The sequence below is a fragment of the Mytilus edulis genome, chromosome 2 (assembly GCF_963676685.1).
Source record: "Mytilus edulis chromosome 2, xbMytEdul2.2, whole genome shotgun sequence".
Lineage (NCBI taxonomy): Eukaryota > Metazoa > Mollusca > Bivalvia > Mytilida > Mytilidae > Mytilus > Mytilus edulis.
In genome coordinates this window covers 95215346-95237814 of record NC_092345.1, presented here as the reverse complement: position 1 = coordinate 95237814, position 22469 = coordinate 95215346, and the positions used below count along the sequence as shown (strand labels likewise).

Sequence of the window (22469 nt, the reverse complement as noted above, 5' to 3'; positions counted from 1 at the left end):
TATCACAGCTTAAAACTTTCGTATAAAAATCTATCTAATCTGCATCTGAAAATGCCCTGCAATTGGTCATATTGTTTTTTTTAACTTCACTCTTAAATTTAGTTTTATAACTCGCATTAATATATTTGACTTGATCTGGTATAGAATTCCTGTTTGTTTTCAATAAAAAGATATCACAAGATTCCACACCTTTAACACTTACAATATTTAAAATATAGTCAGTTGTTCTAGTATTTCTATTATTGAAATCTTCAGTATTCGGAACATTTGTCGTAAAACACCTTATATAGACACGTGATTTATACGCAGTTAAGTCATTCTGTTACAATCGTTTAGTATCCCATTTTTCAGTTCATTTACAATGTTTACAGTTACACATTTCCTCTCACGAATATACCGAAAAATCCAATAACTTTATTATAAATAACCTGAAGCTTTTTGGTAAATCTTCCTATCAACAAGCTGTTTGCGCCATGTATAATTTCATTGCCCGAATCATTTATTTTCTTTTTCTTTTCTGATTAGATAACTGACTAGATAATAATTTCTAGTGCGGGAAACTGCTTGAATTTTCAGCTAATGCGCCTCATTGCTTTTGTTGTATCATTTAATTTGTTTCTATATTTGTACGGGTTATCTTTCACATTTTATATGTTAAAATCGTTCTGTGGCAGGAAGTCCTAATTTGGTCAACAATGTATTTTATATATAACAATATATTGAAGTAAGACACACTAAGTGTTTTGTCCGTCTACTGTTAGTTAGAGTCATTGTTGGCAGGATAAAACTATGGTATTTTATCATTTTATGACACATTTCTAGTCAGAATAAAATAGAAAATAGAAATGGAATATAATCAAAGAGACATAAAAACTACGCACAGGAGTCGGGGCTCGGCCGCCACCTAAACAATAATATATACTCGTTCAATGAAAAAGATGTTATACTAAACTCTGAAACATATAAATGAACGAAAATTAAGACTAACAACGGCCATGGGCTCATATATTGGGACAGGCGCAAAATGCGTCAGGATTAAACATTTGTTGTAAGATCCTTATCCCATAATACCTCTAGCCAATGTCGAAAAAAACCAAGATCAATATGCAAAATAAAAATCAGTTTGATAGAAGTTCGAGTACGATGTCTGAATAGGTTAAAGAAGAAACCAATCAAAATGACAATGATACATAAATAAACATAGCACTACTAGCAGTTACTGACATTTTGATTGGAAGATTATGTCTTTTGTTTTTCCCTTGTGTGTTTAGGCTTCTTCAACTGATTTTTATAGTTTGTTCTTATGTTTTGTTACAATACTGTCCCTGTTTAGTAGAGATTGAGCGCCAAATTCTTTATGTGCCTGTCCGAGGTCAGGAGCCTGTAATTCAGTGGTTATCATTTGTTCATTTATGTCATATCGTGTTTTTCTTTAATTTAATTGTTTGTTATAAATTAGACCAATAGTTTTCTTAATTGATTTTGTTGTATTTTTCATGTCGTGACCTTTTATTGTATAAAACCACTAATGCTTTCTAATTATTTCTACCTAATGCAATTTCAAGCATTCATGGCAACTTAATCTTAAGTTCATATAAAGTCTCCGTTTTTTCATGTAAAACTATACCTTATTCTAACTTGTAATGAACAATTCAACATACCTTTAATTGCATATTTGTGTGTACTGGTCCCTGAAATTTAAATAGTACCTAAACATGCACTTCGCATTTAAACAACAGGGTAAATGTGCCCTCCTATTTAAATGTCATTTACTTAACGCGCGTTTGGCGTATAAAATTATAATCCTGGTACCTTTGATAACTATTATCACTAAAAAGAAACTTTCAAAAAGGATTCTACAGTGATCTTAATTTCAAAAGCTTTCTTTCAATACAAAAAAATGTCCAAATATTTCATCTATTGACAAAGATACAGCTATACGTAGGAACCACTGTGTTAAAACAATATACTTCTTTCTTGTATAATCTTCCCGACTGGGCATGCCTTAATGTTATATACCTTATATGCGACTATACTTCATGCGTTTTTCTCCTTGTGTAAGGCCATACGGTTGCTTATAAATACTTCCATTCATGTCATTTGAGCTTTGGTGGATAGTTGTCTCATTGGCAATCATAACTCGTCTCCTTTTTTAAACCCAGCAATACTTACAATTATACAAAACATTCTCAATACCATGTAAGATGGTTTACTGCTGTTCTTTTTATTGTATTTTTTTAATTTGCTTCTGATTAGACAACTGGTTAAATTATAATTTCTCTATCCAAATACTGCTTAAATGTGCAACTGTAATACTTCATGGATATTGTTATACTCTTTAATTTGTTTCTACAACTATTTCTAGAGGCTTTGCGTCCGCGTGAAGTCAATTCACACATCTTGGAAATCATTTGCTGAATTTAATCAATATTTAGGAATGAACATTTTCATTTTAGTTTGGCCATCTGATAAGGGACTTCCACATTTGAATTTTCCTTGGCGTTCCGTATTTTTCGGTATTTCTGTCATTTACTTTTTACACAGGTTATATATGACTTTTACTTCAGGTGCATTTAAACAGTGACTGGGTCATATCAATGGGTGCGTATGAGGTCTATTGAAAATATCAAACAAATATCATTCAGTCAACATTTTAGAGGCGTATTAACATAGTTGGATTAGAATCATTTTGGTAACATTTTCCTACTCGAAAGCAAAGTCAAAAATAGTAACTTGACTGGAAAGCCAATCTGATAAACCTAGATAACATGAATAAAAAATCGTCGCTTAACAATATGGTTGTAAAGAATATCTATCTTAAACAGAAAATTAACCAGATGAAATTTTCATTCAACCAGGTAAGCAGATACATTATGTCAGTTCATAAAATATATTCTGTAAATATTTCAATGTAAACCTACAATTTTATTGAAACGAATTGTATGAAATTTTCTTGCCAATAATGCAATTTCGTAAACGTACTCCTTTACCATTCTCGTTGTAAAGAACATATGTCGTACTCAGCAAATTAATAAGATGAAAGTTTTACTTTTATTCGAATATTCATTCATCAAGCTTAACAGATACATTGCAATGTTCTATAAATGTTCAAACAAAAACCTCCAATCTTAATAAACAAAAATGTAATTCAATTGCGGGTCAGTAAACAAAATCAATAACAGGTCCTAGAAATTTGATACTAATTGTACTATAAGGTTGATTCTAATGATTCCGCATTCTGGTTTCCATACACAAATACACCCTTAATGTTAGGACACAGTTACCTGAAATGCTTTCAACGGTCATTCATATCCATGCTTAAAAGGCTTCTATTTATACACAGTGAATGATGTTTGAGGCGCAGCATTGCTTATTTGGAATGAATACATTAAATCCAATGCACCATGAAGGAACAGTAAAATAAACAAGTTTTGTAATAATTTGATAAATTTGTTTTTTCGCACAATAGTGCAAATATTACACATAAGGACAAACAAACGAGAAATAGCAGATGGAACAAAACAGGCAATATGAATTGAATCAGAAATCAACACAATTAAGTTATCTGTGATCTCATCCGACAAATCATGTTCAAAACAGTCAATAGCTTCGATGTTTATATATCTTCTATTTCCATGTATAATAAGGAGGTACTATATATAGGACTGAATTTCTGATAATGAATAAGTATGTTTGAATTCACTATAAGGAGACAACCCTAAAAGCTGACACGTACAGAGAAAACTACTTTACCATTAAAAAAATACAACAATATAAAACTCATTTTAACTGTCTTTTCTTCACAGAAAAATAAAATATAGTTAACTTAGTATAATCACACAACCGTGAATATGTTATGGCAACGGGATTATCAAAGTATTTGACCATTAAACCTGCTACACATCTGAATCGTCACCTGCTAGTTTCAAAATAAACCTTTTTTCATTCAAATAGTGGCATTTTTTTTAATTATCATATTACTTTAAAAGCAGTCAAATTAAAAGGTTCCCGAATAGTATGAGATTAGAGTCTCAAATTATAAAAACTATCGTCTCATCCAAACTGTTCACAAACTTTTGATAAAAACAAGTTGAGTACCATGAATATTCATAATTTCTGCTTATCGATTAAATTATCAGAGTTTTCGATATACCACAATAAAATAATGTTAAGTGTACAGAAATAAAGGTACATCACCATTTTTTGTCATTTGAGTTATAGATTGTTTCCCAAACCACGCCATGTTCGTTCCCAGGTATTATCTCTATATTTCATCTCATAGAGACATAACTTGGGACTGGCACCAGAATAAAACACATAATTGGGGTGAAAATAAATTCTGAAGTAGGCACAAATTGAAGATATTGGTAGCACAGAGTTTAAATATAAGTTTAAACTCCAACAAGTTCGGGACATATACATGTTGAAAATATGCGGCACAGCCCTATGTTTAGACCTTATATAAAATAGTATCAACTTTCCATTCTAGGATATATTGCTTTGCAAAACTTCTTAGTAAGTATGGCACAGATTTAGTCACAAAGGGAGTTTCTATAGGAAAGTGCATTGCCTATATTTCCCGAAATGCAACCTTAAATAGCATCATGCAATATCTTAAATGACTGAATACAAATTTTCCTTACATGTTAAGCCCAGCGAAACTTACGATTATGCAAAACATTTCCAGAACCATGCAAGATGTTTTTATACTGTTTACGCCATGAATAATTTGATTGTCTGAATCATTTGATTTTTTCTAAATTGTTTCTGATTAGATAACTGATTAAATTATAATTTCTCGTTCTGGAAACTGCTAGAGTTTTCAGCTGTAATACTTCATGGCTTTTGTTATATCATCTAATTTGTTTCTATGTTAGTCAGGCTTATCGCGAAGTCAATACACACATCTTGTAAACTATTTGATGAATTGAATCAATATTTATGTATGAAAATCTTTTACACAGATTATGACTTTTACTTCATGTGCTCTTTAACAGTGACTGGGTCAGATCAATTTGAAAATGAAATATGATTGCACATGCGGCATATTAAAAATATAACAATGATTGAGATACAGTTAAAATTGGTTAATTTAATTCCAGCTCGTCATGTTTAAAGTACATTTATTAAAGAATATAAATAGGTTCTTCAACAAAGTCGGATTAACCTCTTTTTCGTTAAACCGTAATAAAACAGGATTTTTTTAGAACTCATAAAACTAACGCCTAATGAGAGGTAAACCTAATTTTTAGGTTTCATAATTACCGGTAGTGAAATGGGCACCAGTGAATTGTGAGTATCGCTTGTTATCAGCTATAGAATATATAATAAATGACCGTTTATATTTATTTGCACAGCATAGCGATATCAACCATTTTTAATTTTAACTTTAAAATACGACGATGTTAAAGTCATATGAAACGAGTGCGTGGTGATAAATAATGTCCGTCCAATTCTTGAACCAATGCATGTGTACATCATGAACTTAGTCCTCTGTGCACGATTTTATCATTATTTTCGCATATATAACATATAATCGTCAATTTTTTTTCTCTCTGTTTGTTATGATTTAACTAATATGGCTGCTCATTAAATGCCGTGTTTTGAAGCCGAGTTTTACCGATTGTCACCTTAATGTAAACAAATCACAAAAAGCATGCGTATTGAGCACGTGTTTAACATGTATAATCAGATATTTGTTTATTTCAATGAAAGATCCATATGCGTTTTGTGGTCACCGGATTTTTACGAGGAGGGTTACGCTCGGGTCACTATGAATACGGAAAATATGTCGGCGAATTGCTTGCTGGAAGCAAGCAATTAAAAATAAGTAAACTTCTTCTAAATGTGGACAAATTAAAGAATTTTCATCAGAAAAAAGTATATGTACATAAGTTGTATAATGAAAACTATCCATTTAATTATAAAAAACATATGCATATTTTTTTTTAATTTGAGGTTTCTTATGACTTTAAAGTTAAAACTCTGCAGAGTAACGTGCACATTACCAGGTATTTACACGGTCAGTGACTGTATAACGCCAGTGCATTATAAATACGGTCAATTCATTTGACAAAGAATATAGCCAAGTTCCAGTATAAATAAAGTAAAAATAAAATACAGTATTGTAGAATCACTGCACTCTGTAACAGTATGTTTCATTATAACAGATAAAATAAAACATACGCAAGCAAAGCAATTATATTTTAGTGAATTATAATTTATGACACAATTTGCCATTTTATGATAAAAAATTAATAGGCGCAACTTTGAACAGACATTACAAAACACAACGTCTCATTAATACTTTCCGTCGGTAGTAAAACAGTCACAAGATTTTAAACGTTATAAACTATAATTGTATGTCCAATGTTATCTTCCAGATTACTACATTTAAAAAGAATATATATTTTCGTAATTGAAAATCATTCCTCCAGATAACCACCGTTTTCCTTTTTCTATTTACAAATATCAACAATATAAATATACCTCAGTGAGGTTATTGTTCAGGTGCATCAGTTATTAAAAGAAAGTCATTTAGTATGTATACCTATTCTATACACTACCTAGAATATCAAATAAACGATATAATCACTAGCCAAATAAAATAGTAAACATTTTCTACTAATTGCTAGTTATAAATGACTTTTTGATTTGCATTCGATAAATCTTTCAGTATTCAACGAAAACTATATACAAAGTATAATAAAGCAGGCATACCGCTGCGTCTGTGTTGACCGTTTATACTACAATATAGTCGCAGTGTGTACGCTTTAGTCTATCACAAGATGTAAACATATCTTATCGCGAATGATGAATGGAACTTAAAATGGAAAGCAATTAGAGAGAAATAATAGTCGAATATTTAAATGGGAACCGATTTTGATAAGTTTGATTTACGGGATTTTTAGTGCCACGTTCATTTTATGAACGCATCTATCAAGGTAAGAATTTATATGTTATAATTTTTATTGAAGTTAAACGTTATATTTAGTCCTGACTGTCATGTGTAAAGAGTTATGCAATGTTTGCAACAAGCATATGTATTTTTATAATTGAAAATATTTAAATCGACAGAAAAGCTAAAAAAGATATTTTTACAATTCTCATTTATCTATTTTATTGTATTGTGGTATATTTCATGTGACAAATATCAATTATTCATCATCGTATATTATTTACGAATCACCATCGATTTTTCGCACCCAATGCTTATGTTTACATGAAACGAGTTTTGAAATTTTCAACTAGTAGTTTAAATTTTAATTTTTAAAATATTTTCATTACAAATTGTTATATGCAGGATTTCGATCGATACAATGTTATGCCAATTGCCCGAGAGAAGAAACTTACCATTGAAATAATATGAAACTTCAATAAAAAAAAAATTGAATATGTTTATATACTTGACCACCTAATTTCAACTATAAAAAAAACTCTTTGCGAACGTGAAGCCTCATGTAAAAGAAAATCGTTCATATTATCAAAATCTTCATAAATGTACTGCTATTCACTTATTGTCTTCCCGTCCTCTTCTTCGCCGATATACTACCGTATTCAGTGGACTTATATACGAGACCTCTCGTTAATACTGCACCACACCGTACATGTGAGAAGGGGAAACCGTGAGGAATGAATGTAAACCAACGTTTATGGAAGGTCGACAGTTTTTTTATTAACAACTAGGAACCCATTGTAAATATTAACACAATATCATGGCTATATCATTTATTAGATTTGATTTGGTTCAACGTAATTTGTACGATGTTTAACGTTTGCAGTTAGATTCAAATCAAACTGGACATAGCTATATCATATAGTTAATTGTTACCTCAGTTTGCTATTAATAAGTATTGGAATTTTCATTGTTATTAAACGTAATATCAGTATTTAGTTCAAATATAATCTTAAATCAATCCTAACTCTATCTTATTTTTGAGAAATAGTTTTACTCATTCAAATGTGACGTCATTTTTTGTGTGATATGTTTTAGAATTTCAAATCTGATGTCATTTTTGTGCCTTTTTACCACTTTGAATGTGACGTCACTTTTTTCACTTTTTGCGTTGAAGCCTTGACTATGTCGGGTGTGTCTATTATTTGTGTTGGTTTATGTAATGTATCCGGGTTTTGTTTTCTGTAATTAGTTAATACTTCAGTTTCATCACGTATAGCTTTTATATTCATTTGATAAAATTTACTGTTTGTAAAAGAATAAATTGTTTTAAATAATGAGGATGTTCTTATCCAAGGCAGAAAACCCTAGCCGTATTTGGCGCAACCTTTGATCCTCAGTGCTCTACAACTTTGTACTTGTTTTGACTTTCGAACTTGTATCTGGGCGCGCTTCTGGCGTATTGAATTTTAAACCTGGTGCCTTTTGTTAGCTATTATTCGTGTGTTTCATTGTCTAATATGTTCTCCTAATTATTTGTATAGTAGTCCTGTAATGTTATGTTGTCATTTGAATGTTATATTTAACATTGCCATTAAAGCGGGAGGTTTGACATGCCACAAAACCAGGTTCAACCCACCATTTTTTTTCTCAAAAAATATCCTGTACCAAGTTAGGAATATGGCCATTGTTATATTATAATTCGTTTCTGTGTGTGTTACATTTTAACGTTGTGTTTCCGTTGTGTCGTTTGTTTTCTCTTATATTTGAGTGTGAATTCACATTACTATAAGACGTGCCACGGTACTTTTCTATTGCAAATTCATGTATTTGGTTTCGATGTTATATTTGTTATTCTCATCGGATTTTGTCTAATGCTTAGTCCGTTTCTGTGTGTGTTATATTTTAATGTTGTATCGTTGTTCTCCTCTTATATTTAATGCGTATCCCTCAGTTTTAGTTTGTTACCCCGATTTTGTTTTTTTTTCCATCGATTTACGAGTTTTGAACAGCGGCATACTACTGTTTCCTTTATCTATCCATTCACTCTTTTCACTTGCTCAGTTTTGATTGGTTATAATTTTCACGATCCAGTAAACTTCATGTAACTTCAAACAACAATCACCAATCGCTAAATGAAAGGAATAAAATCTCAAAAATACAGAACTCCGAGGACAATTCAAAACGGAAGTTCCATAGCTTTATAGCTAGCTAAACCTCTGACTTCACTATGATATTCACATCAATATCCACTATATTGACAATGATCTGTGAACAAAACATACAAATATAATAGGTTAAAACGTCAAAAATAGGGGTACATCAGTCAACATTGTGTTATAATCTTAATCACTATTTTAAAAAAGTAGAAAAGAAGTACAAAAAGGCATATAGACAAAGAACTTAACAAAAATGAAAAGACAAGAATACTAGTGTTTTTTTACTATTGCACAATAAGACAATGACGGGATGCATAAGTACAGAGTCACGTCATATGTATTAAAGTAACACAAAAAGGCATATAGACTAGTACTTTAGCAAAAATGAAACACAAGAATACAAAAATTATCATATAAAAAAACCACAACGATGGGATGTATAAGTAATACTTTGTTCTGAAATAGGTTATAGATTCGTAATAAATGTAAAGAAAAGTGCATATAGATCTTGGTTTAGTATATATGCATGCATTGGTTTAATCATTTCGGTAACATTATAACTACAAAAATAACTCATTTCATCTGACTTTAAGAGAGTAATGTTTGGTTGGGTTTTTTTTATTTTTATTTTTTGCTGTGGGTTATTTGTTATGCGGGTTCATTGTGGGATATCTTAAAACAACCCGAATAAGCATACTTTATTTATAATAAAAATTATGAAGCTTTTCTCTGCTGATGTTATTGATGTTTACTGTTTATATTTTATGTTTGTTCAGTTAAAGGAAAGGTTTATGGAACTTAATTTCATAGTTTATACAATTGATCAAAATATCAGTCCTAACGTCTGTTCTATGTTGGTTACACGTCAGTAAGACAGTAAACATAATATCCAATAAAACCAATTAAAGTTATATAGAGGGGTATATAAGTCTTCAACAGCAGACAATTTTCAATAGACAGAAAGTCCAACACCAAATCGTCTCGAGTCTAGACAAATTGCTAATAAATCAAGTTGACAACAGCAAACAGTTATTCCACTTCAACACGAAATTATTGTAGAGGACAATCAATCAACGAGATACAAACAAAAAAACCTACTGATGATTGAGTTTCCTACTTGGGACAGAGGCATCAACGTAAAGCGGTGTTAACAACGAGGTTTTTGATTTAAGGCGGATACATTAAAGTGAATCGGGGTTGAACCCGACTCTGGACAGATACATGGATTAGAGGGAATTAACCTGACTTGAAACATATACATTAATATGAAGCGGAGTTAATTATCTTACTGTAGGCGAATAAATTAATGTTTGGCGTGGTTAGATTAGTTTAATTTCTATCAGCGAAATAACAAAAGGTACACAAAGAAACACTTATACCGAAAACCAGTTTAGAAAATAGCAGTCTACAACAAAATATCAGTACTTAAACAAATTATTGATACATACTAGTTTTACTCTTAACAATAACCACAATAAACCTATTTCTCGTATCAAACATAAACTAAAAGAACTAGCCAAGGAATTTGTTTTTGTCCCGGCCGATAAAGCTGCTAATAATATTATTATTGTTTGACGTAAATTTTACATTGAGGTTCTACAAAAAGAAATCACCAATTCACCATCATTCCAACTGACTCCTTTTTCAGAAAACGACATCTGTAACAAACATAAACTCTTAGCTACCGCTTTACAAGCAGAACTAAAAAACAATGAAAGTCCCAACTATGTATTGGCTTCCGAAGCTACACAAAACACCTTACAAATATAGATTTATTTCGTCTTCAAGCCATTGATAAGGCCTTCGAAAATAGTGGAATTAATTAATTTTGGAGTGTCAAGAACTAGTTGGAAGTACTTGATAAATTGCATGCTTATATTGGTGATTTTGAATCTGTTCAAAGTTTTGAATTTTACAGTCTATATACCACATTGCCTCACATTCTATTAAGAAAAAAATTCACACACTTAATTAAATGGGCTTTTAAAAAGTCAGAATGGGAATATATATGTTCAAACTCTTTTAGGTCATTTTTTAGTAGCAATTAACAAAAAACTATGTCAATTGGACATGCTTTGATACTATATCTGCCATTGACTTTTTACTAGATAACATTTTTGTTCGCTCTGGAGATTCCGTATATCGTCAGGAAATCGGAATTCCTTTAGGACTAACTGTGCACCACTTATTGCGGACCTGTTTTTGTATTGCTATGAGCTACAACTTATGACTAAAATCCATCGAAACAACATCTAATAAACAAATTTAATAATACTTTTAGATATTTGGATGATATTTTGGCTCTCAAAAATGAGGACTTCAGTATGTATACTAAAGAAATTTATTCTGTTGAACTAACTTTAAATAAAGCTAATACTAACAATGACCACTGCTCTTTCCTCGATCTTGATATCTATATCATTAACGGAAAGCTTAATACTAAAATTTATGATAAAAGAGATGATTTCTCACTTCCTATCGTTAATTATCCATTTTTAGATAGTGACGTTCCCTTGTAACAATCTTACGGTGTTTATGTATCTCAACTTGTACGATTCGCTCGAGTATGTAACAATGTTTTAGATTTTAACGAGAGAAATTTATGTATTACTGAAAAGTTATTACACCAGGGTTTTCGATATCACATAGTCAAAACATTTACTAAATTTCATCATCGGTATAAGGACATCATTCGTAAATTTAGCTCAATATGCAGACTTCTTATACCTTCAGGTATTTCACATCCAATCTTTTATTATAATATTCTTTACAAAGCACAAAAATGTCAGTATTCACCTCAGAAGCTAACAAAACCTTTAAAAAGACTTATTAAGAAGGGATATAGTTACGATACTGTTGTCAGGTCATTAAAGATTGCATATTTTGGCGTTAATATTGATTCATTTATAGGGTCTTTGCATCGGAACTAAACACATTTATTTAAAAACCAGTTGTTGGCATGACACGGGTTATGTTTTTCTCATATATGTTATGATGATATGATACTAAACCCCTAGTGGAAAGGATTGTGCCTGATATTCATATGATGAAGTCTGGAGCTGGCATGTCAGTTAACTCCTAGTAGTCTGTTGTTATATATGTATTATTGTCATTTTGTTTATTTTCTTTTGTTACATCTTCTAACATCAGACTCGGACTTCTCTTGAACTGAATTTTAATGTGCGAATTGTTATGCGTTTACTTTTCTGCATTGGCCAGAGGTATAGGGGGATGATTGAGATATCATAAACATGTTTAACCCCGCCGCATTTTTGCGCCTGTCCCAAGTCAGGAGCCTCTGGCCTGTGTTAGTCTTGTATTATTTTTAATTTTAGTTTCTTGTGTACAATTTGGAGTTTAGTATGGCGTTCAGTATCACTGAACTAGTATATAAATTTGTTTAGGAGTCAGCTGAAGGACGCCTCCAGGTGCGTGCATTTCTCGCTGCATTGAAGACCTGTTGGTGACCTTCTGCTGTTGTCTGCTCTATGGTCGGGTTGTTGTATCTTTAACACATTCCCCATTTCCATTCTCAATTTTAGTGTACATGTATCTCAAAAATACCGTGTATATCCTGCAGTTAATTTTCAATGTCAGATGTTAATAACAAAGCTTTTAAAGATGCCCTGTTAATTTCTGTCTTAGTATAATTGTTCTACTGTTTCGTCTTTATCCGGCCAATAAAGATATAATAATCGGAATAATTTTACTTCTTTATATACGATTGTGAAAACCGTTTATATGATCATGAAACAGTTGGACAACATTTTTACAAAATTACATAATATCTATATGGTATAATCAAAGCGGTGCAGACAAATGATTTTACAAATAAAGTCTTGAATAGCCAACTGCGGGAATTGATTACCTCAAAAATTTAACAGAAACGATATTGAAAAGACGATGGTAAATAAAGAATATGGACATAAGTTAAACTAGTTCATCGTTGTTCTCCGACTTATGTATCAAAAAGACTGCGGCGTTCGTTGGCTTCCATAATTAACCAATCGATTTAAGTTCATATGAAATGAGCTTATAGAAATTACAATATTAAACTATATAACCCAATGCATGCATATATTCTATACTTAGTTCTCTGTGCACGTTTTTTAAACATTCTTTAGAACTCAATAACGTGCAATTAAATCACCGTCGATCGTATATATTTTTTTGTTTTAGCTCGTAGTTTTAATATAACATTTTCATCACTAGTTAATACACATTAATTGTATGATTTCGATCGACGTAAGTATTTCCAAAACGCAAGATTTAAAGTCTGTTTTATAAAGGTGTCCTTTTATGACAAAATATAATATATTCAAATCCTGCAGTTTATCTCTGATACTGTTATTGATGTTAACTATCTACATCACCTGTTTTTCCAGTTGTGAGAAGTGTTTATGAAACTCCGTTTCTTCTTTATGACATATAGTCTAAGGTGTAACTGAAAATAAAATATATATAAGCAGTCCTTCCGTTTCTATTATGTTGGTTACACCTCAGTGAGACAGAAAACTTAATACACAATAAAACCAATTAAAGACATCTAAAGGGAGACATAAGTCTTCAACAGAAGACAATATTCTGTTATAGACAATATGTCAAACTTCAACTCGTCCCGAGTCTAGACAAATTCTTAATACATTGTGTATATCAAGTTAATAGTACCTAACAAAGATAGGACTTCTATACCAAACTCTTGTTAAAGACAACAATCAAATAGATTTGAAAAAAAACCACCCACTGATGATCGCGATTCGTGACTTCGGATTGTAACATTAATCATGTTAACGTGTAACGGAGTTACTTGTTGAAAAAGAAGTTTATGACTTTCTTTCGCTCTTGCGTAGTGATATTAGTCCAGCGGCTAGAAGCATATATCAGACGAATTGTGCACATCCTGCTACAAGCATGAAATTTGGCATAGACCTTCCTCAACTATTACTCTTTGATATCAGATAGGGAGGCATTTGAAAAAAATGTCTCACTTTCGGTAAAATTCAAAATGGCGGACATCATACTTAAATCAGCCCAATATCGAAGGCTAGTATGTGAATAGGTGTTATTATCATGCTACTATCATAATATTCAGTACAGACCTTTGGCTTTTACTACTTTTGGATTTATTATATAAATAAGATGTCTTTAAAAATCCTACTTCCGGTAAAATCCAACATGACAGACATTGTACTAAAATAAGCTTATTTTTTTAGGGAGGGTAATTGAAGTGTGTTTTAATGTATTGCTACTATCATTACATTATGCAGGAACCTTTCTTTGGTGCTTCTCATGGACACAATGTATAAGACGTATATCTTTAAAACCCTTACTTCTGGTAATATAAAAAAATGGCGGACATAGAAATATCGATTTATTACTTAAATATTCAACTTTTTTTAACATGTAAAGAAAATGTTGTTTTTTGTGCTGGTCATTAAACTTTAGGCTTTAAGTTATCCCCAAAACCACTAATTCTATTCTGTTGTAAATGTTTAAATACAAAGTTGACACTTCCGGTATAAAATATGGCGTAAATTTCAAAGGTAAGTCCTCAATCCATATCTTTGATGTAGAGTTTTGGATAGATTGATTAAAACAAATTAAAATCACTAAATTACTAAAACATTTTTAAAATTACTTCTATTTGGCCCAAAAATACATGTTTATTCACAGTCACCGCCACATGTACACAAGGCAGTGTATTGGGGACCCGATAACCCCCATAGCAACGACTGCAGCATCCTTTTTTACATCCACAATGTACAAACTTCTAACAAAAGGATGAGGCCTCAGAAAGAGTTGTCACTTCGCCATCCATTAGCGCCTGGACTGGCTAGCATAATCACCAATTCAAAGCTCGTCCCCCTAAACACCCGCGTAAGTTTATTGAACGTATTAAATGCTGAAAAAAACTAGACAAAGTTGAGGAAACAGCCTCAATTAGCCCCCCCCCCCCCCCACCCCCTTTTTGTGCAAATAGTTATTTTCTTGCTTCGTTAACCATGTTAGTTTATGCGATCCTACAGTTAAACCCCGGTGATTAAGGCTGATCAATCATCATTCTTTATGTTAAAGTCACATCTTCAAATGCCATCAATGTCTCCCACGCAGTCTTTTTTCCTTTTCAAGCAAACAGAAAACCGTATCACAACCGGTAAAGGCAAAGATCACAATACGTGTTTGTGATCACGCACCGCCTAGTGCATTTGACAGACCATTGATAGATATTAATCCAAAATGTTTTGCCTTCCCAAAGACAATCCATAGTTCGTCTACCTCTATGTCACGGATTACCGAAACAGTAATGACAGCATCATCAGTAACGACCATTCGAATCATGACTCGCTGAAGTTCGCGTTTCACTGCATCAGACACATGCACCATGATTCTTGTGTCAGCCTCTTAATGTGAACTTAGTGCTAAACTTGAAATACATCACGTGGTGGATAACACGGAACATCCTGAGCATTTGTTGCTACAACTACCATACTCATTCAAGACTTCATTCACTCTTGTTACAGTTTCAAGGTATTTTATTAAAGTAAAGACATAATACTCAATCAGCAAACTCGTTAGGAAACACCTTACACTGTAACAACAGTGGATGTAGTCTCGGATGCGTACATATACTGGTATTTTGAAGGCTGCTACGAGAAGGAAGAGCTCAAAATTGGCAAAGATTTCTGAGAGATGACGACAAAAAGAAAGAACTTTTTAATTTTCATTCACAGCAGCTTGCTCAATAAAATTTTGAGGAAAAGGCAGTTGTAACAACAAATGCTCAGGATGTTCAGTGTTATCCACCACTTAATGTTTCAAGTTTAGCACCATGTTTACATGAAGAGAATGACAGTAGAATCAAGATGGATGTGTCTGATGCAGTGAATTACAAACTTAACTGAGTCATACCTCGAACAGTCGATACTGATGTCATTGTTGTTTCGCTATTCCGTGACAAAGGGGCAGACGAACTTTAGTCTGCATTTGGAAGTGGGAAAAGCTTTAGATACATATCTATCCACGACCTTTCAAATGCACTAGGCATTGAGAGTTTACACTTTTGCTGGAAAAGGAACTGTGTTGGTGACATGGATGAAGATGTGACTTTAACATATAGAATGATGATTGACCAGTCAACATCACCAGATATGGATTTGATAATGTCATTGATAAAGCGATATGTTGTTTTGTTGTAACATCGAAAAAACTTATCAGATGGGGCTAACAAAGCAAGAAAACATGTGTTTTTGGAAGAGGAAAGACTTATTGGGGCTATTCCCACGGCTGGGTCTAGTCTTTTTCAGCATGTAAAGCGTGCAAAGTACCATAGCGGGTGTGAATGAGTAACAATCTTAGAATTGGTTCATATGCTAACTAGTCATGCTAGTCCAGACGCTTATAAATGGCGAATGCACAAAGTTGATCCATAGGAACCCTTTGAACAACTGTTTGTGAGGCCTCTTCATCTTATGAGGAGGTTGTACATTATGGATGTAAGAAACAATACCACAGTCTTTGTAAATGTGGAAAATCAGCTCTCCGATTATGAATAAATGATAATGAATTGGCTCTTATGCAACCAAGTCCAGGCGCTAATGGATGGCAAGGGGACAAAGAAGATTCCTTTAAAAAAACTCTTTCTAAGGCCTCATCATTTTGTTAGAAGTTTGTACATTGTGGATGCAAGAAAGAATGCCGCGGTCGTTGTTTATGGGGAAAATCGCCCCCCCCCCCCCCCCTGTGCACTGCCTTGTGTGCATGTGGTGGTACCAGTGAATAAACATGTATTTTTGGCGAAATAGTAGTCATTTTAAAATGTTTCAGTAATTTAGTGATTTTATTTTGTTTGAATCAATCTATCCAAAACACTACATCGAAGATATGGATTGATGACAGGTACCTTTGAAATGTACGCCATTTTTTTTACAGGAAGTGTCAACTTTGTATTTAAACATTTACAACAGAATAGAATTAATGGTTTTTGGGATAATTTAAAGCCAAAAGTTTAATGACCAGCACAATAACCAACATTTTCTTTACCTGCTGAAAACGTTGAATATCTAAATAATATGGGGACGAAGTCCCCAATTACGGTAGAAAAATCAATAAAAAAAAAAAAAAAAAAAATCGGGAAAATTTCCCGAATTTTTCATTCTACTAATGAACTCAAAATCGTTAACTTTTTTTTCAGATCTAGTTCCTGTTCCGGTTTTCCCCGCATTTGCGCAGAAATCTGTCTTGTTTGCATGAGACTTTGAAAAGAAAATTATATGTATCAGTCTAGTAAAATATAAGATTGGAACTCAATACAATTTCATTTTTAATAATTGTTTGAGTTGAAAAAAACGTTACCTGATGGAAGCGTTTCTTTTGTTTACATTGAATATGACGTCATAACTTAAGCAACGTCACAGCTAAATCCCTAACCACAGAACCGAAATCGGAACGTTACGGTATTTCCGTTTCCTTTATTAACATGTTTGAGGTAAAAAAAAATAATACATACAGACTTCGTCCCCATTCACAGGTTATGCCTGCCTCATATTAAATCGATATTTCTATGTCCGCCATTTTTTTATATTACCGGAAGTAAGGGTTTTAAAGATATACGTCTTATACATTGTGTCCATGAGAAGCAATAAAGAAAGGTTCCTGCATAATGTAATGATAGTAGCATTACGTTAAAACACACTTCAATTACACTCCCTAAAAAAAACTTATTTTAGTACAACGTCCGCCAAGTTGGATTTTACCAGAAGAAGGGGTTTTAAAGACATTATCTATGTAATATATCCAAAAGAAGTAATACACAAAGGTTTGTACTGAATATTATGATAGTAGCATGATAATAACACGTATTCACATACTAGCCTTCAATATTGTGCTGATTTAAGTATGATGTCTGCCATTTTGAATTTTACCGGAAGTGAGACATTTTTTTCAAATGCCTCCCTATCTGAAATCAAAGAGTAATAGCTGAGGAAGGTCTATGCCAAATTTCATGCTTGTAGCAGGATGTGCACAATTTTTCACAAAGCCGCCGTACTATATTGTGGAATTTCATGTTAATGTCATTCGTACGAAAAAGCTATGCAGTGAGTTAGTGTTCAAAAGACAATAATTCAATAGCAGTACTTTTCTTCAAGATTTGAATTAAATAAAGGGTTGTCTGTTGAAATAATGGATACGTACATGAGCTTTTAAAAATTAGCCAATTAGTTAATGAATTATGTTTATCCTTTGTACAAAGTTTAAATTATCATAGAATGTAATTGATTAATAGGTTTCCACTTTCTAGAACTTTTTTTTGGTATTCCAGATTACATAATTCGTGTAAGTTCTGATATCAAATATTGTGTATTAAATCAGTTAGCTTACTTATCATGTTGATTGTCAGTTGTTGTATATCTAAAACCTTTTGATAACAACCAATATGACGATGATCGACTGGCAATCAACATTACTCTTGGAATCATTTTAATTTCTATAAACAGATGTCTGTCATGACTATATTTTTTATCAAGCATAGGCATCATATTAATGAAAGAATTAATTTCACGAAAGTGTCATTATTAGTTTAAGCGTTCCTAAACATTTCACTGTAATAGTTTCAACGAACACTCCTCAAAGGTTTAAGGATGTGGTCATTGTGTACTAGACGGAAATATACTTTAAAAAGTATTTAAACAGGAAATCTAGAATAAGTCAAAAATTGGGATAATTTTGTACTGTCGAAGTTCAATGTATTATTTTTCGCAAATATACATCTTTAAAGACATTTATAGACGTGATATGGACAAAGTTTAGATAAACTTAAGACTTTCGTAGAGACAAGGTATACAATAAACAATAGGGAACATATACACAAATGTTCAAAATATACAAGATTCGAACTGTTGCACTTGATCAATGTGTATATGACGGAGTCAGAAATGTGTATTCAAAGTTAAGAAGCTTACCTCCAGTATCCTGATTTTTCAAAACAATCTTATTTCTAAAGTTTCCAGTTGTTTTACTATACAAATTAACAGAAAGCACTTACGACCTAATTATAAATCATAGTGTTAGCCTTGGTGTTCCCTTGTATTCTGTTGTTCTTTGCCTTTCTACATGTAACCAACCGTAAAGATGTTCATAAATACTAAGAATCAAACAGATGCATGTGAAGCTTTCCTGGGTCAACCAATCATAAAATATTGATATTAAGTTGTTAATGGTCTGTTGGAAAGATGTGAAGTGTTTAAATTATGGCTTACAAGACTACGCAAAGATGGTCATCGATACATTCTGATATTTTGGGGAGTAGACTTAAACTAAGTTCGTGACGTAATAAATATAGCTCGGGTGTACTACTTTTGTGAGAAGTTCAAAGCACGTGCGGATTTTGGATTTAAAAGAAATCAAACATAACATTAAAAAAAAAAGGTAAATATACAGACAATTTTTCGTAAAAATAAGGTCCTCTACTTCCTTATACGCACTAACGCTCCATCGTCCCCTATAACATCCAATTCTGGATCCGCGCCAGAAAAGATATTTTGCAATATGCAAATTCATACCAGAGACATACTATTGTATTACATGTTCTGTTCATACAAAAAACACTGCATATTGATAGTCATAAATTTTCTTTCTAACACCCGATCTTGCATGAAATGCACGTAAAATAAATACCAAGCATACAATCACGTTATTCATTAAATCCATTAAAATTAATTTCTCCTGAATTAATGAGCGATATTGTACTGGAAATGATGTGTCGAAACCAAAAATAGTCCGAAACGTGGTTTAATTATTATAGGATTAAAAAACAATTTAGAGGTTATTAATGTATAAATTTGGATGATCCACTCACAAACCTAATCATTCTCAACCCAGTCTTTTTTTATTTATTCTAAAGAAATCACCATTTATTGAACGCCAGGATCCAACTCGGTGTTCCGCGCATGAATATATAATAGTGAAGTGAACATAGTGTTTACGAGGTTAAAACGAAACTGAAAAGTTCGACAGTATTGTCTTTCCAAGTTTAAACAAAAGAAAGTAAGTATAACTGATAAATTAATTCAAGTATTAATAAATATTCAATCACTGAAAAAGTTAAGGTATTACGGCTGTTATAATGTATTATTCTTGCCACGTCCATTTCAAATATGTCTGGTTATGGGTAATTAGACCTAAAACTCTAAAAACTTATACTTCAGTTGTTGTTTCTGTAATCATTGAACCGGTTCCATTAGTGTTGCCGCATCCCTGTGTATGCTTTACAATTTTATAACTTACATGCCTCATATCGACAACAATATGTTAGCGTTTGTAAGAAAGAGTGTGTATCATTTTATGTAATAGAGAAAGAAACAAATAACAGTTAGGCTTTAACAAACAAACAAAGACTTACTGAAAACGAGTTTAACCTTTTTAAAAGGTACGGATTGCTTCATGGTATAATAAATTATGTCTAGATCCAGCGAGTTGCAAATACAAAAGGAAACCTTTTTAATTCATCAGACTTCCAAGACATAATTAACTGCAATCGGAGCATACAGGGCTAAGTCAAAATGTGGATCATGATCCACCTCCTTCAATCATAAAAAGTTAATCTTTTTATGAGATTTTGAGTTACTAAGGAGTAAATATTTGAAATTTCGGGATAGCGGAGAAAATAAACATACAAACTGCAAGCTAAAACGAAATGGCAATTCTTTTAAATTTGATGGATTAGATGATCGGAGCATACAGGGCTAAGTCAAAATGTGGATCATGATCCACCTCCTTCAATCATAAAAAGTTAATCTTTTTATGAGATTTTGAGTTACTAAGGAGTAAATATTTGAAATTTCGGGATAGCGGAGAAAATAAACATACAAACTGCAAGCTAAAACGAAATGGCAATTCTTTTAAATTTGATGGATTAGATGTTCTACTTTGAATACTTTCTTGCTTTAAATTTACTTGAGTTGAGCAGTAATCGTTAATTATACAACATATTATGTTTACATATTTAATCATGTTCTTTCATGTGGATAATAAAAGCGTACTTATATTTATAGTTACTCAGAGGACAATTACCAAGTTTTCTCGAGTACTAAAAATATTTTAACATTCATTTTGTAAGTTTTTGTCTAGATAATTTTATTATTACTTCCTTCACTCGTGAAAATTATAATGCAATTAAATATGCCAAAATATCTTAAAAGTTTTAGGCAGTTAAAATCTTAGAGTAAGATGATGCCAAATTAGAAATAGTGTCTTAAAAATAGAAAGAAAAAATGAAATCGCTACCAAAGCCAAATTTAATTGCTGAGGATTACACAATTGCAGATTTTGTATGATATCATGATTGAGAGAATTGTATCATTTTACTGACTTCAATCCGATTCCAAAAGCAAAATATTTGAGTTTTAATATGGAATAAGTGATTTTACTCCCAGTAAAACTGACACTAATTTAACCTTTAATTAAACCTGACTAGCAAGTGATTGGATTTCCAGCTTACAGCTGTCACTGCAGTAGGAACCTGACATACTTAAATTAGACTTAATTACTGTTCTCTTTACTCCTTCAATTTTATTGTTGGTTTTTACATACGACATCACATGAATGTTCTGCCATCATTAACCCATTTGCTTTGTTTACAAGAATATCATCCTACTACTTCAGTTATCTTCTATTAGAAACACAAACAGATAGACAAAACCTGGACGTATGTCTAAGTATCATTGAAATATTCTACATCTAAAATAAATATTTTAATACAATTTACTTTGAGTACTTGCTACAGGAATCATTATAATTCAATAAATAGCAATATAAGTAGGGAATACATATGGACAAAATAAGTTTTAGAACATTTTAAACTCTTGTTTGAAACAATGTCTTTTCTTGCAAAGTATAAATTGTCCGTTCGCTTTTTTAGCTTATTTTAATGAAATAAAAATGAACTGATTCTTTCACACCGCCTCTGTGTCGATGGGGATGAATTCATATGACACATTTAACCATCGGTCTGTTTCCTTCTCCATGTTTTGTTCCTGGTCATAAATTTGCTTAGTGCTTCAATTGCAGCTATGTCACTGCTAAGACTAATGACCGACATAGCTAGATAAAACTATTAATTATCTTATTACTACTTCAATTTGATATTAATTAGTATTGTAATTTTCAATGTTAATAATACATGTTAGATAGTCGTACAAATCTAATCTTGAATTCCATACAAATCTAATCTTGAATTCCATACAAATTCTTGGGAACTCGTTTTACAAATTCTAATTTGACGTCATTTTGAGCGTTACACTGGGGTTTGGCTAACACGGCTGTGTATTTTTGTAATTTGTCCGCGTTTTTATTCTATAGCTATTCACTACTTCAGTTTAATCATGTAGATCTATTATATAGTCATTTTATAAAATTTA

General features: G+C 32.0%; 1 protein-coding gene across 1 annotated transcript in view; it reads left to right on the top strand.

The window, feature by feature from the left end:
- Positions 1-6803: 6803 nt before the first annotated feature.
- Positions 6804-22469, top strand: part of LOC139513535 (calcitonin gene-related peptide type 1 receptor-like) — a 93186-nt gene continuing 77520 nt past the window's right edge. Inside the window, exon 1 of the mRNA XM_071302140.1 lies at positions 6804-6944. The gene's annotated coding sequence lies outside the window, so the exon portion shown is untranslated. The remainder of the gene's footprint in view (positions 6945-22469) is intronic.